This window comes from Dipodomys spectabilis, unplaced genomic scaffold (assembly GCF_019054845.1).
Source record: "Dipodomys spectabilis isolate Male_0828 unplaced genomic scaffold, ASM1905484v1 ptg000043l, whole genome shotgun sequence".
NCBI classification, from domain to species: Eukaryota; Metazoa; Chordata; class Mammalia; order Rodentia; family Heteromyidae; genus Dipodomys; species Dipodomys spectabilis.
Window position 1 is genome coordinate 17,518,783 of NW_024870720.1, and position 10,886 is coordinate 17,529,668.

Genomic DNA, 10,886 nt, shown 5'->3' on the forward strand with positions numbered 1-10,886 from the left:
GAGACCCTTGTCTGTTATGGCCAGTGAAGATCTTCTCCCAATCCGTGGGCTTTCTATTGATCCTGCAAGCTATGTCCTTTGCCATGCAGAAGCTCTGCAATTTCATGCAGTCCCATTTGTCCAACCTTTCTTTGATTTGTTGTGTTTCCGGGTCTCTATTAAGAAAATTTTGAAAGACCCCCGAAGACGTGGGGTGTCCTTCAATCAGAAGAGACCCTTCCCCAAGGAACAACGAGACCACTTGTGCGGATGCAATCAGCAAGAGGTTTATTCGGGCATGCCTCGGCTCCCAGGTGCACTCAACCACGAGATCCACAAGGTTCGGGTCAAGTGTCTGAGAACCGGTTACACGGGTACCCGGGGCGACAAAGTCTGTCGGAAGACTTGCGCGCCAAGTGCCTGAAAGCACCCTATTTTTATGGGCAGCAGAAGCGAGGTTACAGAAGCGAGATGCTTGGTTACAGGGTAATGATTGGTTATTTTTAAATTATGTTCAGGGTGGGGATTGGTCAGGTTAAGCTAGCCAGATGGGGTAGGTGGGGTTGGGGGAAGGCTGACGTGTCGGTACTTGCCCGGACAAGTCTGTGCGGGTCGTTATGCACCGAAACTGTTCGTTCCCTAATTTTGACAAGTGATTTACTACATCCTGCCCTACCCCGCTATTAGGGTTAAGTTTTACAGGAAGGGACGGGTGGGTCGGCTATTCTCTAGGAATGTCTGGCTTTAAGGCATGTATCACAGTCACGCTGAGGTCTGCAGGCGGTGATTCAGTGTTTAATAGCTTGCCTGTGTCCTGCTTGCTTTCTTAGGTATGCAGGAGAAGGGGTAGCAGTTTTTCTTAAAGGGCTCAATAGGGGGCTTCGGGTTAAGTGTCTGGGGTCTTTCAATTTGAGCCTGTGCCAAGGAGAACTAGGGTTTCTCCTACTCCATCCTGTAATGTTTTTAGAGTGTCTGCTTTGACTCTGAGGTCTTTGATCCATTTGGAGTTGATTCTGATGCAGGGTGATATATAAGGATCTAGCTTTAGTTTCTACAAGTGATTAACCAATTTTGTCAGCATCATTTACTGCAGAGGCTGTCTTTCTTCCATTCTATTTTTTTACTCCCTTATCGAAGATTAGATGGCTATAGGTCTGTGGGATTCATTTCTGGGTTTTTAATTCTATTCCATTGATCCTGAGGTCTGTTCTTGTGCCAGTACCAAGCTGTTTTGATTACTATGGCTTTGTAGTAAGGTTTGACATTTGGTATTGCTATCCTCCAGCACTGTTCTTTCTGTTAAGGATTGTTTTTGCTATTTAGGGTCTTTTATTGTTCCATATGAAGTTTTGGATTGCCTCTTCTATTTCCTTGAAGAATGAGGCTGGAGTATTGATAGGTATTGCATTGTATTTGTTGATAGCCTTGGGAAGTATTGTCATTTTTACAATGATTTTCAGGTTTTTAAAGTTTTCATCATAGAGGTCTTTCACTTCTTTGGTTAAGTTAATTCCTAGGTATTTTATTTTTTGTGGGGCTATTATGAATGAAGTTGCTTTCCTGATTTCAGCCACACTTTTCTCATGATTGGCATAGAGAAAAGCCATTGATTTTTGAGGGTTAATTTTATACCCTGCTACTTTGTCAAAGTTTTGAATCAAGAGTATTTTGAAAGTCGAATTCATGGGATTCTTTAAATACAAGATCATGTCATTTGCAAAGAGGGAGAGTTTTACTTCAGCTTTCCCTATTTGGATCCCTTTTATGTTTGCATCTTGTCTTATTTCTGTAGCTAGGCATTCTAATACTAAATTGAAGAGAAATGAAGAGAGTGGACATCCTTGTCTTATTCCTGAGTTAAGAGGAAATGGCTTTAGTTTTTCACCATTAAGTAGAATGCTGGCTGTATGTTTGTCCTATACAGCCTTCATTGTATTGAGGAATGTTCCCTGGATTCCTAATTTTTCCAGAACCTTCATCATAAAGGGGTGTTGGATCTTGAAAATCCTTTTTCTGAATGTATTGAGATAACCATGTGGTTCTTATCCTTGCTCTTGTTGATGTGATGAATTATATTAATTGATTCGCATATATAGATCCGGCTTTGCATCCCTGAAATGAATCCTGTTTGATCGTGGTGTATAATTTTTTGGATGAATTGTTGAAGTCAATTGGCCAAAATTTTGTTGAAAAGTTTTGCATCAATGTTTATCAAAGAAATGAGTCTATAGTTCTCTTTCTTTTATGAGTCCCTGCCTGGTTTGGGGATGAGAGTTATGATGGATTCATAGAAAGAGTGTGGTAGTGAACTTTCTCTTTAAATTTCATTGAAGAGTTGGAAGAGTATTGGTGTGAGCTGTGCTTTGTAGGCCTTGTAGAATTCCACTGTAAAACCGTCTGGTCCTGGGCTTTTCTTAGATGGGAGGTCTCTTATTGCTGTTTCTATTTCGATGCTTGATATGGGCCTGTTAAGATGGTTTAACTCATCTTGGGTTATTTTTGGAATGTTGATATTTGCTAGGAAAAGGTCCATTTCTGCCAAGTTCTCAAACTTATTAGCATAAAGTTTTGAGAATTATTGCCTTATAATGTTCTGAATCTTGGTTGTTTCTGTGGTGATGTTTCCATTCTCATCTCTGAGTTTGTTTATTTGGGTGTGTTCTCTTCTTTTTCTAATAAGATTTGCTAAGGGTCTGTCAATTTTGTTAATTTTTTTGAAGAACCAACTGTTTTGTTGATTCTTTCTATGGTTTTTTGGGATTCTAATTCATTTAATTCTGATTTAATTTTTATTATTTCTTTCTGTCTACTGGATTAGGGTTTATCTTGCTGCTCTTTTTCAAGGAGGTTCAGATGTCTCATTAAATTGTTGGTTTCAGATCTCTCCAATTTGTTGATGTAGGAATTCAGAGCTATAATTGCCTCTGAGTACTGCCTTTGCTGTGTCCCAGAGGAGCTGGTAATTTGTGTGTTCATTTTTGTTGAATATCATGAACATTTGAATTTCCTTTCTAATCTCTCCCATGACCCACTAGTGATTCAACAGTGTGTTGTTCAGCCTTCATGTGTTACAGTTTTTTCTTTGGTGGCTTTTGACATTGAGTTCTAATTTTATTCCCCTGTGGTCTGAGAGAATGCAAGGTAAAACTTCAATGTTTCTGAATTTGAGCAAGTTTGCTTTGTGACCTAAAATGTTGTCTATTTTGGAAAATGTTCTGTGTGCTGCTGAGGAAAACATGTATTCTGATGCTGCTGGGTGAAATATTCAGTAGATGTCTGTTAAATCTGTTAAATGCAGTTGTTTAGATCTGCAGTTTCTCTGTTGAGTTTTTGCTGAGTTGATCTATCTAGTGGGGATAGTGGTGTGTTAAAGTTACCAACAACTAATGTCTTTGGATCTATGTGAGCTTTGAGGGAAAGTAGTGTTTCTTAGATAAATTTGGGTGCTCTGTTGTTTGAATAAATATTTAGAATTATAATATCCTTCTGAAGGAGTGATCTCTTAATTAGTATGTAGTAACCTTCTTTATCTCTTCTCACTAATTTTAATTTGAAGTCTATTTTATCTGATATTAGGATTGCAACTCCCGCCTGTTTATGGGGGCCATTTGCTTGGTAGATTTTCTTCCATCCTTTCACTTTTAAGTTGTTTTTATTGGCAAGGTGTGATTCCTGAAGGCAGCAGATAGAAGGATCTTGCTTTTTAATCCAACTACACAGTCTATGTCACTTAATTGGAGAGTTAAGTTCATTAATGTTGAGAGTTAGGACTGAGAGGTGTTTGGGAATTCCTGTCATGTTATCCAGAACCCATGATTTCTTTGGCAGCACAGTCAACAAGTAGTTACTAAAGTCACAAATGTTTTCAATAAAGAATAAAAAAAAGGAGGATGGGAGGAAGATGGCAGAGATGTAGCTGGGCTATAATTGCACTCTCCCAAAAAAACCAGTTTTCTCAGTTCAGCAAATAATTCACTACAAGAAAATCACACCAAGTGATCTGTAATAGTACAGAGATTCTGCCTAGTTAGGAAAAATTCAGAGAGTTTGCACTAGCAGACAGATTTGAGTAGAAGCACTGCCGCTAGCATGGGATCAGCCAGACAAAACTGGAACAAAGGCTCCAGAGACCAAGGGCTGCATCTCTTTACCCACCTCCAGCATGGACTGGATGAGCAGGAGTGGAATTCTAATCCTGCAGGCCACAGTCAGGTGCAGATTGGGATTGGCCGAAAAGCCAAGGGAAACCATGAGTATCCCTGCTCAGGGAAGGCAGCAGCCCTCCCCACTCCACCACCCAAGAACAATACCATACTTGATACTGGCTTAGACTCTGCCATAAAAGCTAGCAGATAACTCAGGACATGGCCACACCAGTTTTCTTCAGGGCAAGGAATCAAACTGTGCGTGTTGGCTTCACCCAGGGGAAGGCTGTTCCTCCCAGGAGGAGGGAACTCCTCACAGGGCCAGGGGGAAATACCTTCACTACCTGGTGAGCACAGAGGCAGCCACACCTTCCTGCAGGAAACAAAGGAATTCCACCCATATCCTAGCCAAACTGGCAGCAGAGTAGACTGCAGGAATCTCACTAAAATTCATTAAAAATAACAAATAAAACTGAACAGGCTATAAAAGTCGAGAGGGGCTCCACGTTGGTGGCTCAAAGGGGACTCCCCATTTTAGGAAAAGCCATTGACTCCAGACTGGCCAAAACCCCACTCATGCCTAAGCTGGGTCCTGTAGCAACAAACTACAGTCTCAAGCCACCTCCTCCCAGCATTACAACAACAACAACAAAAAAAAAAAAAAGAGGAAAGAAAAAAAGGAATAAAACAATAAAAGATCACCCTTTTTAGTCTGGGAAGAAGGTCACAAAGTCGCCAAGCCTTTAAAGCAGAACTTTCTGTTGCCCAACCAAACAAGCTGATTTGAGAAACCAACCAAGCTACAGGGAAAACCGACTACTGCAAGCAAATCAAAGACGCCATCAAGGGACTGGAAAGCAGACATAGGGGGAGACATAAGATCCCCCCAAATAAATAGAAGATCCTTTCTTCTTTCCATTTTCTTCAATTATAATTTTTATATTTTTAAAATAATGATTTTTTTGCTCCTTTTTCCTTTTATTTTCTTTGTGATTGTTTTTATCCTCTGCTACCTCTTTATTCTGTCAGTTTTTTTGTGTATTTTTATTTTATTTTGGTTTTCTTGTTTTTTCTTTTTTCTATGACCCTGTTTGATTATTTTTCTTCTTCATTGCTGTTCTGTTCACAACTGGATATACAGCCTAAGGTGATCACTAGGCTTTTTCCTAAACTGTGTATATACTTGAGTCAGAATATAAATGGATTATCGAATTCTCTACTGCATAATTTTAGTATTTTTAATTTTAGTGTTATTACTTCATAAATAGATAATTGTTTTTTATTATATATATATATATATATATATATATATATAGGCTCTCTTTTCCTTTTTAAAAAATTTCTTCTTCCTTTCTTATTTAGAATTTAGGTCTTAGTTTTCTACATCTGATTTGCTACATCTGATTCTCTCTCTCTCTACTCTGATTCTCTCCTCCTATATTTCATTACATATCTTAATCTTTCCTCTAATTTCACCCCAATCCATTTTCCATTATTTTTGCTCCTTTATTCCCTCTTTGCTTTCTTTACTCTGTTGATCCCTAAGTGTGAAACATTGAGCTAGACTATATCTGTAGTCAGCGAGACTGTGCCAAAGTGGCTCATGATGTTATCCTTTCGGTCTGAAACCACTATAAATCTCATAACATACCTACTCACTGATTAAAACTGTATAAAATCACAACTCCTGAAACACAGTACCCTTCCCCTGACAAAGAACAGAGATAAATAAGGGAATACCTATCTATGATTGAGAACCTCTAAAACTGGTGTAAATACACAGCACGAGTGTGGATTTTGTCTTAAAACTGTGCTCAGTGGTGGTGTTGGACCTACTTACATATCCAGTAGAGGAGAGATAGAGTAAAATACCTATTTGAATTGTGAACCCCCAAAGACAGTACAACTATAGGCCTCTGAGTTGGTGCTTATCTTAAAATTGTGTTTTGGTGATGGAGTGGCTATTCTTTCATATCCAAAAAAGGAGAGATATAGTGAAAACACATATCTTTGATTGAGAACCTTCAAAGTCTGTGTAACTACAGGGCTCTGGGTTCAGGCTTGCCATAAGATTGTGCTCTGGTGTGGAATTGGAGATAATTTCAATTCCAAAAAGGAGAAATGGAGTGAAAATACCTATTTTGAGTGTGAATCTCCAAAGTCTGTGTAACTACAGGCCTCTGAATTAGTGCTTGTCTTTGAATTAGGTTCTGGTGTATAATTGGATATATACTCACTCCCAAAAAGGGTGAGTTACAGTGAAAGCGCACATCCTTAACTGTAAACCTCCAAAGACTATGCAACCACAGGGCCCTGGGTTGGTGTTTGTATTCTAGAGAAGAATTGAATTTGCTTTCATCCCAAATGGGCAGAACAAGCCATGGAAACACAAGAAAAATGGCAAGTCAAGACATTGTCCTACCCAAGACAAACAAGCAACAGAGCAGTTAATAAAAAATCCAGAGGACACCTCTCAAAATGCTTTACAAACACTACTAGTAAACATGCTGAATGAAAATATTGAAAGCCTACATGAGGCTATGCATGATCGTGAAGAGACAACCAAAGAGGGATTCACAGAATCCACAAAATAAAGCTGAATGAATTCCAACAAAAAGAAAGGGAATCCAATGAAAGCATAGCCACTCAACTAAGGGATTTGAGGGTGAACACTGAAAACCTCATCAAGGAGGTAAAGAAGTCTAAAGAAGATCTAAAGCAAATCTCTAACAAAGAAATTGAAGCCATTTAAACTGACCAATTAGAAGGAAGGAAAATAAAAAACAAAGTAGAAAGTCTGGACAGTAGGCTAGACCATGAAGAAGACTGTATTTCTGGGAAAGAAGATAACCTAGATATTATAGAGAAAGAACAGACAAGTATTCAAAACAAATCCAATAAATTGGATAGATCCATTCTGTATATAGAAGATACCATCAGAAGGCCTAATTTAAAGCTAATGGGTGTAGAAGAGGGCCTAGAAATAGAAGCTAAAGGTCTAAGAAATTTATTTAACAGAATCCTACCAGAGAACTTTCAAAACATACAAATAGATAGGCCCATTCAGATACAAGAAGCCTTTAGAACCCCAATTAGACCAGACCAGAACAGAACATCCCAGGTCACATTGTAATCCATAGAGACCTTAAACCTGTAAGGGAGAAAAGATCACCTATGAAGGAAAATCAATTAGAATAACTAGATTTCTCAGCAGAGACCGTGAAAGCAAGAAGAGCCTGGAATGAAGTATACCATGCTCTAAAGATAAACAATTATCAATCATGAATATTGTACTCAGCTAAACTCTCCTTCATAACTGAGGGAAAAATAAAAACCTTCAACACTACAGAAAAATTGAAACAATATATCTCCACCATACCAGTTCTACAAAAGATACTTAAAGTGTCCTACACATAGAAAATCAATAAGAATATTATGAAAACAGAGAAATGGCCCCCAAACAATGATCAGATAAGCACAGGAAGAACCCAGGAGACATAGCCCCTAAGAAGATGGATAATATTGAAAGAACTACCAAATACCTCTCAATCCTAACTTTCAATATTAATGGACTTAACTGTTCATTAAATGACAGAGACTGTCTAGTTGGATCAAAAAGCAAGATCCTTCTATCTGCTGTCTTCAAGAGATGCATTTTCCCAACAAAAACAAACATATTCTGAAAGTCAAAGGCTGGAATGAAATCTACCAAGCAAAAGGCCCCCACAAACAGGCTGGAGTAGTAATACTAATATCAGATAAAATAGTCTTCAAATTAAAACTAATGAGAAGAGATAAAGAAGGGCATTATATACTAATAAAAGGATCTCTCCTACAGGAGGATATAACAATTCTAAATATCTATTCACCAAATAAAGGAGCACCCAAATTTATCCAAGAGACACTGCTTTCCCTAAAATCCCTAAAATCCAAAGACATTGATTGTTGGTGACTTTAACACACTACTGATCCAGCTGGATAGATCAACTCGGCAAAAACTCAACAGAGAAATCTTAGATCTAAACAACTGCATAGACCAACTAGATTTAGCAGATATCTACCAAATATTTCACCCAGCAGCATCAGATACACGTTCTTCTCAGAAGCACATGGAACAGTCTCCAAAACAGACTATATTTTAGGTCACAAAGTAACTCTGTACAAATTAAGAAATGTTGAAATTATTCCCTGCATTCTCTGAGACCACAATGGATTAAGATTAGAGCACAATGCCAGCAAAGAAAATCCTGTAACACATGCGGACTGAACAACACACTCTTTTTTTAAATTATCTTCCCCCTCCATGTTCCTCCCCCCTACCTAAATTGTAAAGTTCGTTTTTTCAACATAGTGTCTTCTACATCTCATTGTTACAATGAGTCAATCTAATCCCTATTTAAACATTTTGTTATTTTTTTTCCCTTCCCCTCTCCAAATTATACCATGGGGGAAGAACATAGAAAGCAACAACAAAAAAAAATCATATGGTAACTTATAAATATGTTAGAAACAATAGCAAGAAAGAAAAAACCACTTGTGTCCCTATCTTGGGTGAACAACACACTGTTGAATCACCAGTGTGTCATGGAAGAGATTAGAAAGAAAATTCAACTGTTCATGATATCTAATAAATATGAACATACAAATTACCAGCTTGTCTGGGATACAGCAAAGGCAGTTCTCACAGGAAAATTTATAGCTCTCAGCTCTTACATCAACAAATTGGAGAAATCTCAAAGCAACAATGCATCTGAAGCTCCTTGAAAGTCCAACAAGCCAAACCCCAATCCAGTAGATGGAAACAATCACAATTAAATCAGAATTAAAGTATTAGAGACAAAAAAAATCTATAGCACAGATCAACAAAATAGTTTGTTCTTTGAAAAAAATTAACAAAATTGACAGAAAATCTGACCAAGAAAAAAAAAAAAAGGAACACAGTCAAATAAATATAATCAGAGATGAGATTAGGATCATAACAATAGAAACAATCAAGATTCAGAACATTATAATGGAATATTTTTCTAACATTTATGCTAGCAAATTTCACAATACAGAGGAAATGGATGAATTTCTAGTGAATATTTCTATACCCAACTGAACCAAAATCTAAATCTAAGAAAATAGATCTATATCAAGTATTGACATAGAAATGTCAATAAATACCTCCCACCCAAGAATAGTCCAGAACCAGATAGATTCACAACTGAATGCTATAAAGCTTTCAAAGGAGACTCATTCCAATATTCCTCAAATTCTTCAATGAAACTGAAAGCGAAAGATCACTACCACACTCATTCTATTAGGCCAGTAAAACCCTCATCCAAAAACCTGATAGGGACTCATCACAGAAAGAGAACTATAAACCCCTTTCTTTAATGAACATTGATGAAAATTCCTTAATAAAATTTTGGCCAACTGTCTACAACATCTGATAAAAAAATCCATAAAGTAATTCAACATATCAATAGGAGCAGGGACAAGAACCACATGATCATTTCAATAGATTCAGAAAAAGCATTTAACAAGATCCAACATCCATTTATGATGAAAGCTCTGGAGAAACTAGGAATCTATGAAACATTCCTCCATATAATAAAGGCCATATATGACAAACCTACAGCCAGCTTTATACTTAAAATCAGGAATAAGACAAGGTTATCTACTCTCTCTATTCCTCTTCAATATTGTATTGGAATTCCTAGCCAGAGGAGTAAGGCAAAAGACAAACATAAAAGGGATCCAAATAGGGAAAGAAGAAGTATAACTCTCCCTCTTTGCAGGTGACATGATCCTGTACTTAAAGAACCCCATAGACTCCTCCCCAAAACTGCTTGAGCTGATCCAAAACTATTGCAAAGTAGTAGGGTTTAAATTAACTCACAAAAATCAGTAGCTTTTCTGTATGTCAACAATAAGAAGAGTGAAGCTGAAATAAAAAAGCAACTCCTTTTTGTAATAGCCTCTAAAAATAAATTACCTAGTTATAAACTTAACCGAAGAGGTCAAGGACTTCTATGATGAAAACCTTAAAAACTTAAAGAAGGAAATTAAAGCAGACTTAAGGAAGTGGAAAAATTTCCCTTGCTCCTGGATCAGGAGAATTAACATCATGAAAATGACAATACTGCCTAAAGCTTTCTATGAATTTAATGCAATGCCTATAAATATCCCAACAACATTCTTTAATGAAATAGAAGAAGCAATCCAGAAATTCATATGGAACAATAGAAGACCCCAAATAGCAAAAACAATCATTAGCAGGAAGAACAGTGCTCAAGGAATATTAATACCAAACTTCAAGCTCTATTATAAAGCTGTAGTTATAAATACAGCTTAGTACTGGCACAGGAACAGGCATGAAGTCCAATGGAATAGAATTGAAGACCCAGACATGACCCCACAGACATATGGCCACCTAATCTTCGATAAGGGAGCCAAAATTATCAGATGGAAGAAAGACAGCCTCTTTTACAAATGGTACTGGCAGAACTGGCTACACACAAAATTTAACCCCGTACTTGAATCAACTCAAATGGATCAAAGACCTCAAGGTAAAAGCAGAGACCCTGAAAATATTACAGGGAGGGAAAATGGATATGCTAGGGCTCTTTGGCACAGGTCAAAACTTCCTAAATAAAGATCTAGAAACACAACAAATCAAAGAAAGGCTGGCTAACTGGGATTGCATTAAACTGCAGAGCTTCTGCATGGCAAAGGACATAGCTAGCAAGATAAATAGAAAACCCACAGACTGGGAGA